Source organism: Canis lupus, chromosome 8, assembly GCF_048164855.1.
Source record: "Canis lupus baileyi chromosome 8, mCanLup2.hap1, whole genome shotgun sequence".
Lineage (NCBI taxonomy): Eukaryota > Metazoa > Chordata > Mammalia > Carnivora > Canidae > Canis > Canis lupus.
Window position 1 is genome coordinate 24,441,837 of NC_132845.1, and position 19,169 is coordinate 24,461,005.

A 19,169-nucleotide genomic window follows, 5' to 3' on the forward strand; every position below is an offset into this window, starting at 1 on the left:
ACCATTACTCTATTGAAAGGCACTTATGTGGTCTCCAATATTTCTGGTAGAACAAAACAAAATTTGCACATTTAAAAAATTTTTTCCTTTGACCATTTGCGTGCAATATATCTTTGCTGAAATGAAAACTATGCATTTTTAAACTTCAAGTGTTACCGACAAATCTCCCCCAAGATAAAATAGAACTTAACAACTCTTAATTCTCACACACTATAAAATTCAGTTTTTTACAAGCTGACGTTGTTGAGATAGATTCATCTCACTCATGGTTGACAGATTCAAATACTGCAAAAAACAAAAATATAAGTAAAAATACATGCAATAAGTCAACTGCTGCATATTTCTACCGTGCTAAACTAAGCTGTTCTGGAGCTGAGTCAAAGGATAATTTATATCAATGTTTTATGAGATTGGACAATGTTCACAATACTTTGGAAAATGCACAGAAGTAAATCAAAGAGCATATTCAGTTTTGAACCTATCTTTCACTATTATCAGGATGAGTTAAGTTATGCCACAATAACCAATTAATCTGGTCAGCCATACCTTTTACACAACAATTTATTTCCTAAAAAATAAAATAAATAAATAAAAATTAAAAAATAAAAAAAATAAAACAATTTACTTCCTAGTTATACTACATGTACATAGTATGGTCATTATACTGTTCGGGGGCAGGGGGGGAGCCTCTGTTCTACATTGTCCCTTGGGGACTCAGGCTGCTAAGGGCTCCTTTATTAATTGCACTTTCAGGAATCCATGGCTCCCTCAATCACTGTATCAGGGGAAGAGTGGGCACAGACACTTTTGGTTCTGTGCTATCACCACTAGGTAAGGTCAGTAACATTTACTTTAATACCAGAATTATAGCTCTGAAGGCTGTAGTTGTCCCCAGTACTTCTAGCTCCACGCCAGAGGTAGATCATCAGTACCTCTGATAGCATTGCTGAAATCCTACAGTGTGCAAAAATGGGACCTGACTGGGCCACTTTCTTTTGCTGTCCTATTCTTACCATCTTTGCCCCCATCACTGCTGACTGCAACTGATAGATCAAGATCTCTATTTATTTCTCTAGTTCTAAGAGATAAGCTTCTTGTCTCAGAATCATACTCAGAATTAGAAACAGAATGAATACTCCAATATTTTAGGTCAAGAACAATGCAACTGATCCAATCTTGATTGATTTACATAAATAATCACAAGGATTATTCCTTAATTTTTAGTATTTCTTCAACTTTATATTTAAATACTGCACACCTAGCTGATATGAGATTCTACAGTTCATCATGCTCCTGTTACAATATGTTGGGTAATTTCCTTTTCAAAAGAACTCCTAAATCATCTGATATATTTCAAATTCACAGACAGGTGCAAGATTTATGGTGATATTTGGTCAAAAACTTTATGGTTTTTGTAAAGATTTATTACTATTTAAAAAAGAAAAAAATTGGAACTCTTTAAAGAGCAAACAGCAGGTTAAAATAGGTGTAGCTTTTTTTCCCAGTAAGAAATTCCTGTTGCTGGCTTGGTTCTGTGGCAGAGACTCAGACTTACCGCAGAGGCTCTCAAGATAAGATGCCAAAAATCTGCCGGGAAAAAAAAAGTGAGATTTATGCTCAAACCTCCCCAATGATGCCTCATCACCCAGAATTCTGGATGGTTGTATTCTCTCACCATTCATATCTCCTGAATATTTATCCAAAAACAATTCTTGGACAATATTAAATGTCTCATTCAGTGCTTGGCAATAAAATTACTAAAAATACCCCAAAACGTGAGTCTTGCCTTCAAGAAGCTCACACTTGTTTAGACACAGCCACAGTGAATGATTTTTTAAAAATAAATAAAAAGTAACAGTAAAAGGAATAGATCTCCCAAGATTAAGTCTTGACCAGAATTCTCAATGCTACTTCCAAGGCAGATGTTCCTTCAAGCCGTGAATGTTGGATTGTTCCTAATGAGAACATGACACTGAATATAGGTCAGTGGCAGGATTTGTGGCCACATCAGGAGATAAATGACTCCTGAACAGAACTTGATCGAAGGAAAATGGATTATGAAAACCCTCATGCTGGGATGAACATAAGGTTCTGAAAGTAGAGAGCAGATAAAACAAGGCAGGTGTGGAGACCAAAAAAGAATCCGGGATTTCAGAGAGCACAAAGTGGGTGAGGCAAACACACAGTGCAGCTTTCCATTAGCAGCTGGATTTCCAGTTGGGTCCAGTGAACTTTCTCACTAGTTTATCTACCAAGGGGGAAAATGTGGGTTAATGCATAACAGGGAACTCTCTGACTTCAGATTTGTCAAGAAACTGGACACAGAATAATCAGAATATGAACTCTCAACCAAGGTACAGAATCTATTTATTGAGACAGTCACCTTGGTATCATTAGTCACTTCCCTCTTTCTCTATAGAGCCTTCCAGTTGCTTCTTAAAGACAAAACTATCAAGAACTTATTTGTGCTAAAGCAGTCCAAGATAGGGAAAAGAATAAACAGAAAGTCAGAAGTCGTGGGTGCTGATTTTGGTTCTGTTTATAATTAGCATATACCGTAACCAACAGCACTTATCTTTGTGCCTCAGTTTGTTCTCATCTGTAAAATGAGGATCTGTAAGCCCCCTCCCAGTTCTACTCTTCCTGCTAGTTTCTGTAGTTCTATTTTTCCTATTTCATCTGTCAACAAAGTGAAAAGCAAATTTTACCTACTATTGCATTTAATTTACTATTTACATTTCCTGAATATTTGATTGTTAATGGACTGGAAGAAAGAAAATTGTAGAAGGTTTCTTGTTAGAGTCATTTGAATATCATTACTAAATCTACAGCTCTTATCAAAGCAAACTGTGACAATTGCTCCTAAGCCTTCCTTTCGGAGTCACTCACAAATGAACACATTTTATTTTAATAGAAAACAAGAACATTTTAATTGCCTGAGCTAGGTACTTTTATTTTGTTTTATGTGTGCAGTCAGAATCAGACCCTTGTGGATAATGTTAAAAGATGGATATTCTTTTCCCTGAGCTTTTTTCTTTTTTGTGTAAATTACAACAATTGCTTGGGGGATTGGGCATTTGGACAAGCCATAAAATAATCAAAATTTTAATGCTGTTTGGTGGCAGCCTAGGACTCTTTGAATTAGTGGCTAGATTAACCATTCACAGGTATAAGCATCCCATTCCTAGCTGGATTTAATAGTCCTGGTCGTTGGGGGAATAAATTCTCTCAGTTGGTTCAAAGGCTTAACAAAATAATTTCTTGAACACAAGAAAGTGACCCCAGCATTTGTCACTAGATTTTCCTTAGGTCTAATGCTATGTCTATAGTCAGCCAAAATAACATTTAAAAGTGAATGACTCATCATCCTTTACTAAAAATATACGAGTCCAACCCCAAATCATTCAACTGCTTTTGCCAAATTGTGTGTGTTTATGTATGTTTCTAACCACTATCTCAAGAAAACTACCTTCAGAAATAGCTATAAAGATGTGGTCATAGATCATTCAAACAACAAATATCTTTGATTTGGTCTTGGTCACTGTTGGGAATTTCAAATGCAATCTCAGATGAAACAAGCCCTAGCTAGATTTTTAGTTTGATTAGTTTCTCTCTCTCTCTCTCTCTCTCTCTCTGTCTTAATTACTTTAAATCTAGCCTGTCACTTTAACATTTCAACCTCAACTGTTTTTATGACTGTGAAATATTGTCACAATATATTATGCTAATGGACCTAATTAATTTCTTGGGAAACTTTCCTACGGATTGTGGTAGAGTATATGATAAAGCCACCAGTTCTTGATAGTGAGCAGATTTTTTTTTTCAAACTTGACATTTACAACTGTGCTGTATGATTTAATTTCTGATATCAGAAAGCTAGTGAGCATATTTTAATGGCTCCAATGCATTAAATTCTTCCTCAAACTGCTAGTTACCAAAGTGCAAATTATCACTTGCTTACCATCAAGGCAAATATGAGAAACTCAGCAATTAATTGTCATGGTTGTTGGTCTGTCTAGACTTCAAGCTTCCATGGAAAAAAATCCTTAAAAAACACTCGGCCTACTCAGGACTTCCCATCTTACAGTACTTAACACGCAGAAATTGGGGGAAAGAGGTGACATATTGGAGAAGCCCCTGACATTCAACTTGGAACTCTTTATAGTAAATGATTCTTTATTCCCCAAAGTAGAATCCAAACTGTGATTCTGAGCTTTGCCAAGTCCTACTGTGCTCCAGTAAAGATATAAAATAGACTGTTCCTCAAGGCTAATGATACTTTAAAGGAAAGCAAATGTTCAAGCCGGAGCTAAGAAGCTAGAGAAAATGAGTAGGGTTAGTTGGCCCAAGAATATAAGCTCTAGGCCATCCACAGAACACCCATACTGGTTGCCAGGAGTTTGAATCCTGACTCTGGCATTTAATAGATATGAAATATTGAATATTTTAAGCTTCAGTTTTCTGAACTGGACATAATAATAGCTACCTCAAAGTGTTGTTAATAAGCTAACAAACAAAAGCCTAATAATTTGTGGCAAAAAGTAGGCACTCAATACATGTTATTTCCATCTTCTCCAAAAACCTTAACTCTTCTGCTTCATAGAGTTTCTCCCTTCTTCATGCTTAGTAGAATTTCTTATCTGTGCATCACATTTGGGCACACAATCAGGCAATACTTGAAAGAAATAGCTCTTCATTTTATGTGACTGTATCTTCTTTTCTGAAAAGATGTTGTTAATTTATTTGAGGTCAGGAACCCCATCTTATCCTTTTACTGCTCTTTCTACCACCTATCCCCACAAGTATATCAGGTACCATGTACTGATAAATGCTTGTTAAATTGAATTAACTGTTTCCCTCATCCTTTTCTCCTCCTCCTCCTGCTATTTTTTGACTACTAACTTATGCATGCATTTTCGGCCCAGGTGACATTTTAAAATATATAGTATAGCCTTGCCTAATTATAAACTGAAGATTTGTATCTACAACTACACACATTGTATAATTGTAAACAATTGAGTGATACTAAATTAAAACAGCAACAATAGGGGATCCCTGGGTGGCTCAGCAGTTTGGCGCCTGCCTTTGGCCCAGGGTGTGATCCTGGGGTCCCGGGATAGAGTCCCGCGTCGGGCTCCCAGCATGGGACCTGCTTCTCCCTCTGCCTGTATCTCTGCCTCTCTCTCTCTCTCTCTCTCTCTGTGTGTGTGTGTGTGTGTGTCAGTCATGAATGAATAAATAAAATCTTTATAAAAAATAATAAAAAATTAAAAATAAATAAAACAGCAACAATATATTTACAGGAAAATATATCAGTAGTATTGAGCACTAATAGCCTGTGAGGCATCCAACATAGCAGGACAACTACTACCTTCTCAACAAACTTTCTATAAAGTGATGAACTCACTCTGTTCTTCACTCGATTTTTCTAGATAGGCTAACAGAAATATCCTTTAAAAAATGATTTGTGAGGATCCCTGGGTGGCTCAGTGGTTTGGCGCCTGCCTTGGGCTCAGGTCATGATCCTGGAGTCCCGGGATCGAGTCCCACATCAGGCTCCCTGCATGGAGCCTGCTTCTCCCTCTGCCTGTGTCTCTGCTCTCTCTCTGTGTCTCTCATGAATAAATAAAAAAAATCTTTAAGAAAAAAATAAATAAAAAATAAATAATGATTTGTGTAATTTGGTACAAATAACTCCCACTATTTCGTTGAAACCAACCAATCAAGAGCATCAAAAATAATTTTCTTAAAAAAATAATTTTTACTCCCATCACATAATGCCAACATGCTTGGGCAATATGACACTGAACAGTAGCACTGAAATCAGGCCCTGGAGTTCAGGATACAAGTCTGAGATAGTTATATACACCATGTTAGCTTAGATGGGACACCAACAAACTGGGCCCACATACACAGAGGCTAAGGTGAGGGCCAGTCAGGGGTTATTTAAAGAATAGGACCGCCTATAGAAGCGGTTCTCACTTCTAACACTTGGCAGAGATCAACAACAGTCCTCACATTCCCAACTTCAATAGACACTCCAGTTTTAATCTTAATCTAGCAGAGATGGTGGTCCACCAAAACGTGTGCCCTCTTTTCCAGAGTTTAGAGTTGTTTCTGGGAAATGAACTATATATCTCAGCCTCCCTTGTATCTAGGTGGACCCATACAATTGGTTCTCTCCAGGGGAAGTTGAGTGGAACTGTTGTGTAATACATCTGGACCAACATAGTTAAGAAGCAAGTGTGTACTATCTTCTCTTTGCCTACCTGCTAGATGGATGCCAAAGGCTCTGAGATAATAGGGAATGCACAGGCCATATAATGGGTAGGTTCTGCATGTCTGGATCACCAGGGTGGAGGAAAGTTACCTGATCACCAGGATTATCCAGTTTAAATGATTAGGGTTAATAACTGCTGTTTTTAGTTACTAAAATGTGGGTTTTCATTTTTTAAAGCACTCTATCTTACTCGAATACATTTATTTGATTATTCAATTTTTATTTATTAAATCTCTGTGCTGCATTTTACACTGCTTATTTTGTCTTTTTTTGATATTTACTACTGCAGGTAGAAATTTCCTCCTTTCTTTGATCCCCCTGCAGTCCTGAATCCTTTTTCTCCACCGATCTCTTTTCAAGTTGTCATCCTTAGCCCACTGCCTGTCTTGTCTGCCTCTCAACCTCCAGGCAATCCCATGATAGCTTTCAGGCATATTGTTCATTTCCAGATTTTACCTCTTGTCTAATTTTTAGCCTGGCATATTCAAATACCCACTCAACTTCTTTTCCTAGGCATCTAACATCCCAAACTTAATTTATCTGAAACTGAAATCAGAATTTTTCTCTCTCCCTTCCTCTCTACCCGAAGTGCACCCCCTACTGCATTCTCTCGGTAAATGGCACCATTATTCTCTCAGCAAAGAGCACTGAAAATCATCCCAGACTCCTCTTATTCCCTCATTTTCCAATATTCAGTGCATTTTTCCAGGAGGTTTTACTGACCAAATAGTTTGTGAATCTATTCTCTCATCTGCACCCTAAATTATACTGTCCTGGCTCTGGGTCCCATTATTTTTCACCCAGTCTGTTCCAGAATACAGTCACAGGGACTTCAGAATCAGACAGATCTTTGTTAAAGTTTGAACTCTATCTATGTGATCTAGGGAAACTAACTCAGTGCTTAAACTCCTTCTCATCTGTGAAATAGAAACCTTTCTATTTCACAATAGAAATATACTACTAGTACATTCTAGAATAGAAATATACTACTAGTACTTTCCAAATGGGGTGTTATAAACAATGAAAGAAATTAGGTATAGAGAGACCATAAAACAGCCTGGAAGAGAGTAAGAGCACCATAATGTTAAGCTATTTTGATTGGAAACTCAATGCTTCTGAATTAATCTCCATGACTCCACCCTTCATAAGGGAGTGATTGCTCTTAAATATGAATTCGGCCATCTTCCACTCCCATAATGTGGATGGAAACAAAGAGGCTGGGTATGAGAAATATTCAGAGGTAGAACTAGTAGGAGATGGAAACTGATTAGGGTGATAACTGGTAGATACATAGAAATGTCTATATAAGAAGACATAAATTGGATAAATTTGCCTTCGTGAGTAAATTCAATGTATAAAAAAATCCTTTATTTCTTTTTATCTTCTCTGTATTGGGTCTGCGCATTAAAAAGTACTAAATTGGTAATTATCTAAATTTAGCATAAACCCTACTCATCGCATAATGGCCAACCCATTTGTTTATTTACAGTACATTCATGACAGCTTAAAAATAGGAAATTCAGATTAACCAAAATTTCCTACTAAGAGAACATAATATGAGGAAAGCTCCAAGTATAGTATTTTTAATTCTCATTACCACTCTTTCCACACACATCTCATCTCAGTAACATTTTCCTCTCCTTTTTTTATCTCATCCACGGAGTATCCTGAACAGACAATGAGAGAGCATTTGGAAGATAAGAAATACATGGGTGATTAGAGTGGAAATAAATGAGGAGGGATAAAATCAGGAGTGACTATGCATCTAGCATGTGCCAGACAATGGGGATGTCCTTCACATATGTTGTCTCAATTCTCAGAACAAAAAATAAATAATGAAATAAAATAAAATAAAATACATAGTACATATGTACCACATAACATATATATGGTATATTATATACCATATATATATATATATATATAATTCCTATTTTACAGAAGAAAATCTCAGTGAAGTTAAGCTACTTGCCTAAGTCATACAGGAAAAGTATTTATTTGCCAGGATTTTAAACTACTTTCATTTGACACCAAAGCCCACCAGTATTGTACTGTTTTATCCTAGATATTCAAACTATTTTTAAAAATCTACAAAACTATGTATTTGACTACTCTGTTCCCCATTAGTGTGTATATGAACAACAAAAAAAGAAAAAGTATAGTTTGTAGATAGCCACTTCTCACATTGTCACATTGTTTGTGCCTACATGGGAGCTGAAGCTATGAAACACAGAAACTTCTCTGAGGAAGAAACCAGTCACAAAAGGCACCAAAAGCACCAATAATATACACACATATCCCAGTGGGAACATCCTCCATTCTTCGCACCCTTCCCACTGGATGAAATAAACATCCCCCAGCTTCCTGTAATTTGGGCTTCATACTCTTAGGAGAGTAAATTCACATTCTTCTATATCTGTGCCATAGGGGAAAGGAGTTCTATAAAGCAGGAGAAAACAAATGATTGGTGAATAATTTTTTTAAATCAGATTCTTTCTGAGACACTGATCTCATTATTTGTTCACCAGACGAGCTCCCACTAAATCTATTCACAATTAAAAAAAAAAAAAAAAAAGATTACCCAGCTAGTAGTATTGAACTGTGCCTTAATTAGGGCAGCCAAGAATGTCTTGTATAATTAACTGGGCTTTGTTTATAATTATTTCCTTGTGGTTAGAACTGTTTTCTGCATGTAACTGGGGCAATGCTAATAGTAACGCTAACCTTTGATTTTCATACGAGAATAACTGAAGGACAAGCAGAAGAAACAAGGCCAGACCTGGGAAAGCAAAACCAAAAGACATGAAACACAGGATTTCTTTTTACCTTCTGTTTTGCCTCAGGATAAACACAGTCTCCCTAGCCTCTCACCCAATCCGAAGTCTAGATGCTGACATCTGGGCTCCTTTATCATCTGTCAAGTTAAAGAAATTATTCATTCCCTTCTGGAAAGTGGAAAAATACCTTTTCTTATCAAAGTCCATGTACTAGATCTGCCCCTCTAGATTCACTGTCTGATCTCCCAGATCCAGCTCTGTAACCTGTTGGATGACATCAACATCCTTTGACTTCCCATTAATTTGGCCAATAGAGAACCCTAGCAAGAGATCTGGAAGGAGAAAAGAAGGGAGGGATAGAAGAGAGTGATGTCTCAGTATTTATTCCCCAAGCCTTCTTTCAGTTATCTTGGGCAGACTGTATCTAATCCTTAAGCTAATATCTTAGTTCCTATAAACAGCCTTCTCTAAGTAGCCACTCTGCCTATGGACTCTAGCAATCACTTTTGTATAACTTATCTCGAAGTTTGGTAACAGAACACTGTTGTTACACTTGTTGAAGAGACAATACTATCTCTTATGGTTACCCTATACACTACCAAAACTTTGTAAATAGTTCCTATTAAACTCTTCAAATTTTCATAATTTGAGTTAACCTCTTTTCCTCTCTAGCAAAACAGACATGACCTGCATTTGTAACACCAGGTACACCCGTCCACACCCACCCCTTTATGTTCTAAAAGACCTCAAGAATGATAAGAATTTTGGTTATAAGGAATTTAGAAATTCATTGAATGAGTCATTAATCAACAGTATTCAATGTTACTGGAGTGTGGTTGGGTAAACTCAGGCCCTTGGCCAAATGTGATAGTCCAGGTCACGACAAATAACAACAGGAATTTTATAGATTCTGGCAAAGTAGAAATTATTTTTATTTTTCCTATAAATCTTGCTCATTGTGGCTGGTGCAGTTAGCACATGAATCTAAAAACTCTATAAATCCTTATCACATTTTAGGGTGCCTGGGTAGCTCAGTCCATTGGGCATCTATCTGCCTGCGGCTTGAGTCACGATTCCAGGACCCTGGGATCAGCCCCTAGTCAGGTTACCTTCTCAGTGGGGAGTCACTTCTCCCTCTCCCTCTACTCCTCACCCCACACATGCTCTGTCTCAAAAAATTAAATAAAATCTTTTAAAAAATTCTTATCACTTTTCTTCTGATTGATATTTCAGATACACTTTCCTAGAAAAAGATTAAGGAAAAAGAATTAGAATAGAAATAATGATGAATGAACTTTATTAAATGCATTACTGTTTGATTATTATAGGATGTGAGGGACAATTTATTAGGTATCTAGGTTCCTTCCTGCAGGTAACTCACAGCCCATTGGGGAAGACAGACCACTATAGGGTATAAAAGAGAGCACAATTAATTTTTTTAAGTAGCAAAAGTAGCCTTAAATGGCTTGACAGAGAGGTTAGCTAGCCATGAAGGCAAATCTGGAGGGATCCTGTCAGGTAGACCAAGTAAAGGACAGGAGTTCCAGACAGAAGAGCAATGTCAAAGAAAAGGAGGCATAAAAAATTGCAATGTATAAGAATTATGAGTAGTTTATTGCACGATAAAAGACAGTGGAAATTTAATAGAGCATTAGATTCAAGAACGAGAGTGTCTAAGGATGAGACTAGAAAACTCCAAGATGGTGAAATAATAAAGCTCCTACCAAACCAGCACAGCTTAATGAAGTCTTCAAAGAGATCCAGATATTATTCTGTAGGCAATGATGAACCTGAGGTTATTTTTAACAGAATATTTATGTGGCTAAATTCATTTTTAAGAAATATAACTTTAGGGAAAGCATATTAGGACCAAGAAAACAATCATAAATATAATTAAATAGTCATTAGCCTAGCCCAAGTTAAGAGTTCTTGAAAGGACTAAATAAATTGTTATACATCTAGAAGACTGACTAATGGAAAATGAAAAAAGACAAATTACCAATATCAGTAACGAAATGGGGAGAAAATTAAAAATTTCCTGAAGATATTAAAAAGATCAAGGAGGACATTTTTAAAGTCTTCATCCAATATGAAAGAGAGAAATTACTTGAAAATTGATATCAGATGGATGCCTAGGTGGCTCAGCAGTTGAGCATCTACCTTTGGCTCAGGGCATGACCCCAGGGTCCTGGGATAGAGTCCCACGTGGAGCTCCCTGCTTGGAGCCTGCTTCTCTCTCTGCCTATGTCTCTGCCCCTCTCTCTGTGTCTCTCATGAATGAATAAATAAACTCTTAAAAAAATAAAATAAAATAAAATTGGTATCAGAAGAAAGAGAAAATCTGAGTAGTCTCATTCTGTGAAAGAAATTGATTTCATATTTGAAAATTTTCCCACAGGCAAATCTTTAAGCCAAGATAGCTTTACTGGTAAATATTTCCAGGCAGTTAATGAAAAAAAAAATAACACAAATTGTACACAAATGCTTACAATTTTTTTTTAAACTATCAGTGCAGTGAGACAAGAAGAAAAGATATAAGAATTAAAAAGTAATAACAATTGTCATTATTCAAAAATTACATATTGTTGATCATAGAAACTCAAAAATAACCTTCATAAACTATTACACTTATTAAGTAAAATTAGTAGGGTCAATATGTAAATATTAATTGTATCTCTACAAACTAGCCCTCCAAAAAAGAATATTTTTGATGATACTATTAATAATAGCATCAGAAACACCATATTTATAAAACTAAATCTAACAAAATTATGTAAGACTGATTTACAGAAATCAGGGTAGTCAAAAAAAATATAAAGTTACAATTAAGATGTGGTATATAGACAAGGTGAGTGAATTAGTCCAATAAAACTGAATTTGAAAAAAAAAAAAAAAACTGAATTTGAGTCCAGGAATAGATTGCTGAGTCAATTGGATATTTCCATGAGGAAAATATTTATTTCAACTTTTTCCCTATACCAAACACAAAAGTCAATAGCAGATGATTGCAGATAAAAATGGAAGGCTAAAATGCAAACACTTCTAGAAGATAATAAAAGAGAATATTTTTATGACTTTAGGCTAGGAAAAGATTTCTTAAGCAGAACACAAAAATTTCTAACTAAAAAGGAAAAAACTGGTATGTTGAGCTACATTTAAGTTAATAACTTCCATTTATCAAATATACCACTAAGATAATGAAAATTCAAGTCACAGAGTAGGAGAAGATATTTTCAAAACATATATTCATCAAAGAACTCATACCTGGAATATATAAAAAACTACTACTTATCAATAAAGAAAATACAGGGGCAGCTCAGTTGGTTAGGTGTCCAACTCTTGATTTCAGCTCAGGTCATGATCACAGGATCTCAGGATTGTGGGATCAAACGCTATAATGGGCTCCATGCTCAGTGGGGAATCTGCTTGGGATTCTCCTTCTCCCTCTCCCTTGGGCCCTTCCCCCATTCATGCTCATGTGCACTTTCTCTCTTAAATAAGTACATAAATAAATAAATATAAAGAAAATACAGACAGACCAGTAGAAAAATAAGCAAAAGATTACAAAATGGATATGCAGATGTCAATTGGTACCTGAAAAAATGCTCAGCTTTAATAGTTACTGAGGACACATAAAACCACGATGGGATATCTTTACAGCTAGAATAGTTGAAATATAAGGGACTGAGTTGTCAAGGGTCTGGAGGAACTGGAACTCTCATAAAATGCTAGTGAGTGTGTTAATTGGCACAATCACTTTGAAAATGGATAACATCAACTGAAGTTGATCATACATATACCTTGTAATTCAGTAATTCTATTCTTAGGGTTCACTCATAAAAATTACATGCATATATACATGAAAGGACATATATAACTATGTTCCTAGCAGCACTATTTATAATAGCCAAAACCTGCAAACACTCAAATACCCATCGGCAGTAGAAGGGATAAATAAAGCATAGCATATTCATAAAATGGAATCATAGAAAGCAATGAAAATACATGCGATATTGCCTCATGCACCAACAAAGATAAATTTCACAAACATACTACTGAGCAAAGAAGCTAGATACCAAAGAAAGCATTGCATAATTCCATTATATAAAGATCAAAAAGCAGATAAAATCTATGGTAATGAAAGTCAAGATAGTTTCTTTCAGAGCAGTGGTCACAAAAAGCTATGAAGAATGCTTCTGTTATAGGTAGTTGTGGATCATTTCATGATCTGGATAGTTTTACATGAATTTGTTGACATCGTAAAAATTCATTAAGCAGTGAACTAGTGATTCACATTAAGTGAATATATGTGATACTTCAGTAAAAATGTCTATTAAATAGATGCAGGAATTAATCAATCAATATGTAAGTAACAATTGGTTCAGGAGAAGGAAAACCTATAGTAAGTGGTATCATGAAATCAAGGGAGAAGTGAATTTCAAGAATGAGCAGGTGGTTAACAATGCCAATTGCTAAAAATTCAAGAGAAGTCACTTTCAAGGGGCACTGTCCATGGTATGGAGGACAGTGTTTCCCTCTGGACAGGGCATTAGTTTGTATGGGCTCCAGATTTAGGATGAGATAGTTTCACTCTCACACCACTGCTTGCTGCTCTGAATAAGGGATAAAGGTTATGACAGAGTTTTCGGGGTGCCATCAGATTTTTTTTGTTCACTTTTTGTGGGGTTTTTAAAAAAATGGAATTACCAATTAAATTAATCCAATAGTTAACTGTTCCTTTACTTACTACAGTCCTCAAAAGGTTTGGATTAAAATGTATCTGACAAGTTCTATCATTTTGGTAAATGAAATGATTTTAGGTTGCTATTCTTATTCTTAGGCTCAGAAAGTAATGAAAAGGATGGCTGCATTGTAATTCAATGCAAACAAATCAACTTGCTTAACTTTAGCTAACTTTTTATAGCTCTGTTTCCTTATTTCCTAAGAGTAAGATTATAAACTACCTTTATACTCGGCTGAGCAAATTAAGCCCATTACTAATGGAATTAAGATGATAACAGTTCTAGTTAGTTTGTTCTATAAAGGTCTTCTGGAGGAGCCCCCAAAATTTCAAAGCTCTTTAATGCATTGACTCTATCTCCAAGCTTTGTTCATGCAACAAATATATGTGGAGTGAGCACTACATGTCCTTAGAACCTATAATACACTTTTAGACCCTTTTCTAAAAGTACTGAAAACTTCAGCCAACAATTACTTCGTACTGTGCTCTCCTTACCTTTTAACAACTTTGTTCTCTCAATATCTACATAAATTTTTAAAGTGGAGAGGGAGGAGTGAATCCTTATTAGGTTTATGCATACCTATTATTCCAAAGTACTCTGTTAATATTCTGAAACCAAATCACTGCAATAGGTAAAGGTTTAAATATAGGTTTAATTCTACTTTGAAAAAGACCTTCTCCTTATCTCATTCCTCTTTAAACAGAAGCATAATTAAATTGTTGATATCATGAACAGACGACTGATGGTGGATGATGTACAATGCATTATGGTACAATTCTACTCACTAGTGTATTTAAGAGTTCAATGTCTTTAAGTAAGGGCTCGAGATCACACAGATCTGATTTGGATTCTCACTACTGTCACATGATTACGTGACCTTGTGCAAATTACATAACATCTCAAAGTCTCATTTTTTTCCCATATGCTGAATGGGAATAACAACTACTTTTAAAGTTCTTAAAAGAAATTCACAGTATAGGTGTAAGAAGCTTTTAGCAAAGTATCCAGCATGTAATAAGCACTAAATAAATGAAAGCTATTCATAAGATTTAAAAAATTTATCTAGGGATCCCTGGGTGGCGCAGCGGTTTGGCGCGGGCCTTTGGCCCAGGGCGCGATCCTAGAGACTCGGGATCGAATCCCACGTCGGGCTCCCGGTGCATGGAGCCTGCTTCTCCCTCTGCCTATGTCTCTGCCTCTCTCTCTCTCTCTGTGACTATCATAAATAAATAAAAATTAAAAAAAAATTAAACAATAAAATAAAAAAAAATAAAAAATTTATCTAGATACTTGAAATACTAATAAAAATTTTTCCTCAATAATGCTCACAATTTATGAAAAAGAATGCACATATATCTACATTATTTTTCATCTTTCTTCCCTTCTACTATTTTGAAAGGTCAGGTGAGTTCTAATTATTTGTTGACAATTTTTCATGGAGGAAAGAAGAGAAAGAATGGAAAAACAAAGAAAAAAAGAAAGAGCTTTCAAGCATAACCCAATCTGCTTCTTTGTGACATTAATGTCCCAGTGCCATACTCTGATAATTCCACTTTGCGTCCAAGTCTTCTGGCCCCTAAATAGTGTCCATTGTCTAAACAATGCTAGTGCTATGTGGTTGTATGTGGTTTTTCCTCACTGCATCTAGAACAGAAATTTAGTGAGATGAAAGAGGCAGTCTCCTGGTAGAGATGCTGAAGTGCAGACCATGCTCATTTGACTTATTCTGGGTTATCTCATGCACTTCCTGCATCAATTTACTTAATTTTACTTTATAACAATATTCACAAAAAGACTATTACAGCTATTGTTCCTTTAGATTCATATCCAAATTACTTGTAAGTGTTCATTTTAGATTTTGCTGATGTTCTTTGGAAAAGAAATAGTCAGGGGATGCTTTCTGTATTTAAAAGAAATTGATTCACATACAAAGGAATAAATTTTCTCCACGAATATGCAACATTTGAAAAAATTAGGTAAGAAAATTAAATGAAATCTACTTTGGTACCACTAAGGATTTAATACAAAACTGAATCAAATGATTTGCAGGTGAAAAACATGCCAAATTTAAATATATCTAACTTTCAGAAACTCACCTTATTGTCTGAGGGCAATGGTACTGACAGAGACTAAGAAAAGGAGCTTTGGTCATGGATTTGCTGGGACTGACCAGGGTCCACACACCACAGTTCAAGAAAAGCTATTGTTTTTCCTGATAAATCTCTGCTCTTTGCTTTGGTAACTTCAGTTTATTCTTTTCTATGTTTTTAAGTATTGGAACAAAACAAATTGAAAAACAAAATGGCCTATTAACTGATCTATTATTTTATATAACAATTATCGGAAAACGATTTGACTATTTGTTTCTCTAATGTAACTGATCTGATGAGTGTTCTATCATTATGCAAACATAGCCCAAATGCAGTAGATTATAACAACTGATTGTCAAGTTAGTGATCATTTAATGAGGAATTCATATCGGATGTAGACTAGTTTTTTTAATAAACTGCCCTGATGACTATGGCCAAGTCATTCACTCATTCATATTCAACAAACGCCGAGTGCCTAGGTGCACCAGCCACTGTAACAATTGGATATGGACGTTTCTTGAAAGAACTGTAAAAATTAATAAAGGGACACCTCACTAAAATGGAGCCAGGAGGCCCGGCAGGGGGAGCTCTCACACCCTACTACTCATTGTCAATTGCAAAGCCAACTGGAAGAGACCAGGCCCTTGCATGTGGCTACTACTTTTTTATCCTAGGAGGAGGAAGAAGGGCTTATCTCCTCCTCCTTCTGCAATGGTGTAGCCATGAGAGGCTGCCACAACTCAGCCAATAAGAAGTCTCTATACTTTCAATCCCTGTTTATTCCAATGGACTTTTTGTTTATAACAGCCTTCCCAACTTGTTGCTTTCCTCTATAAAAGAGCGTTCTTCTGTTCTGATGAGTGCACTTGCCTATAGTTTTTACCGTAGCTTGTTTGTCCTGGATTGCAATCGTCTGCTATCCATAAATAAGCCCATTTTTTGCTGGTAAAATAACAGGTTTTATTTCTAAGGTTAACGGGACAAACTGTTTTTTCTACCTTGATATCTCTGGTACCTTGTAACCTAACCTCATATTGGCAATCTGTAAAGATTTGTTATGATTACTTTCATAATTACTTACTGTTACTGCTGCTGATGATGACGAAAATAGGTAAAATAAGAAATTGGCACAACAGTGGAATTCATCAGACCTGTATATGTTTACGTAATTTGGGAGATTTTATCTCTAAATGGAGTTCCTTGTCCCAGGGGCAAAGGAAAATCCAAATAAAAAAAATCCTTCAGATGGTAATGCTTCTCTGGAAAGCGGCTACGTCACTTTCTAAGTTAAAAAATATTAGTCCCACATTCTGGAAATACTGCCTTGCTCATTATATCAAACAATTTCTGGTCCTTTTAATCACTGCTAAAACACTAACGGCTCTCTTTAATGTCTAGTCAATAAGCAGATTAAAACATAAATGCCACTAAATATGCTTTAAATATCAGCTCCATTGAAATATTTCTAAATTCTGTATCCTCTTAAAATAATCCCCATTCAAAATTGAGAGGAAATGTCACCCATATGAGTTTCTTCAAAATTTAAGCTCTGATTATACAAGGAATTATGTACTATAGCTTTAGAAATCGGATAATTAAAGAAGCACCAGACTCTGTCGATGACATTTTTAAGCCTAGAAAGTTTTTATCAGTGCTACAGTAAAGTTTCATTTTTAAGTAATGTTGCACATGGTGAGTATATTTCTAACCCCAATTAAAGCTAGCTACCTTAAGAGGGAAGTATGAAGGCAAAGATGCATAATCACACCAGAAAATCCAAAGACCCTGGCAAGAAGGCCATTTGCTTTGAGCAAGTCTTAGTAGGAGGGAAAGTAGGAGAAGTATGGAATTATATATAAAAAAAAACCAGACACAAACAAACAACCTCTAACTTTCAAGGAAATAACGGTCTGCTAAAGAAATTGAATTGGTTCAATTGTGAATTGACTGGCTCTCTCCAGATATTATTTTTTAATCTCCATTTTCAAATATGATATGTAAACAAGAAGTCTTTTATAGGCCCTCAAATAAATCTGATTCTTTATTGGATGAATGTAGACAAAAGTGGCCGAAATATATGTTCACATCTAATGCAGGCTAAAGACATTTGACACTAGTTTTCCTATTATCAGAGACTTTAGGAGTACTTTCTCTAAAAGGATCCATCTTTATCCTCTTATCAGTTTCATTGAAATATTTAATTCCAATAACCAGGGACAAGCAACTAAAATAAACATTTTACTAAAGTCTTTCAAATGCAGTATATTCAACTTCAGCCTGCTAATTAACCCACTGATATTTGCCAGTATTTGCATCTCACAAATATATAACAAACCTCTATTCTTCTTAATAACTTCCTTGATTAAGAAAATATATCATCTACCTATAATCCTATTGAGTACCTACAATCCAAACCCTAATATTTAGAATCACCCACATTGCTTTCCTTCTAGACCTATAACTTTCTTTCCCTCTTGTTCTATCTTCTTTCCCTCTAACAAGATGCAGAAACTCATGAATCATCTTCCCCATTAAAATGGAGATTTCTTACCGTTCAGTCACAGACCATGGTGTATAAAATTGGAGGGTACCAGAGATCATCTATTCTTTTATTTTGCAGGTGAAGAAACTGAGCCACAGACAGGTTAAGAGTCTTGCTTCAAGTCACACACCAGTGTCAGAGTTTGGACTGCTTGTTGTGTAACCTCAAGCTGCCACTAAGATGGAAACTTTCCCACTCAGAGATGCTCCTGGAAGAGAAGGACAAAACATCATCAGAAAGGCACCTTTTGGAGCAGCTTGATTGAAAGGACAAGAGGGGGCTTTAGAAGTCTCCTGAGAGCACTGACATCTGGGATTTCTGAAACTGAATTAGTTGAACCTGAGAGCAACTCAAGAGGAAAGGTCACACAGGTTTGGGTGAGAAATTCATGATTTGCAAATGTCAGCTAAGATTTGGATAAGCATCTGGCTTTTGGTTATATATCTGAAAATGAATAAACACTGAAATCTGGACGATTCATACTCACTGGACCTAATCCACCCAGGATTTAACAGCCAGAAAAGAAATGCTGGTTATGGCATGGATTCCACAAACTTTTAAATCATTTACACACAAAAACAAAGAAGCACATATGTATATGTCTGTATACATATGTAAACATGTCTATACATAACCCACACACACAAATATGTGTATATTTCTACGCATTTCATGTATATATGCATGTAGGTTTGTGTGTGTGTGAGTGTGTGTGTGAGTGTGTGTGTGTGTTTAAAT

General features: G+C 35.8%; 1 long non-coding RNA gene across 1 annotated transcript in view; it reads left to right on the forward strand.

The window, feature by feature from the left end:
* LOC140638014 (uncharacterized) overlaps positions 1–18,904 on the forward strand; it is a 33,344-nt gene extending 14,440 nt beyond the window's left edge. Inside the window, exon 2 of the long non-coding RNA XR_012035132.1 lies at positions 18,510–18,904. This is a non-coding gene — a long non-coding RNA (uncharacterized lncRNA). The remainder of the gene's footprint in view (positions 1–18,509) is intronic.
* The last annotated feature ends 265 nt before the right edge of the window (positions 18,905–19,169 follow it).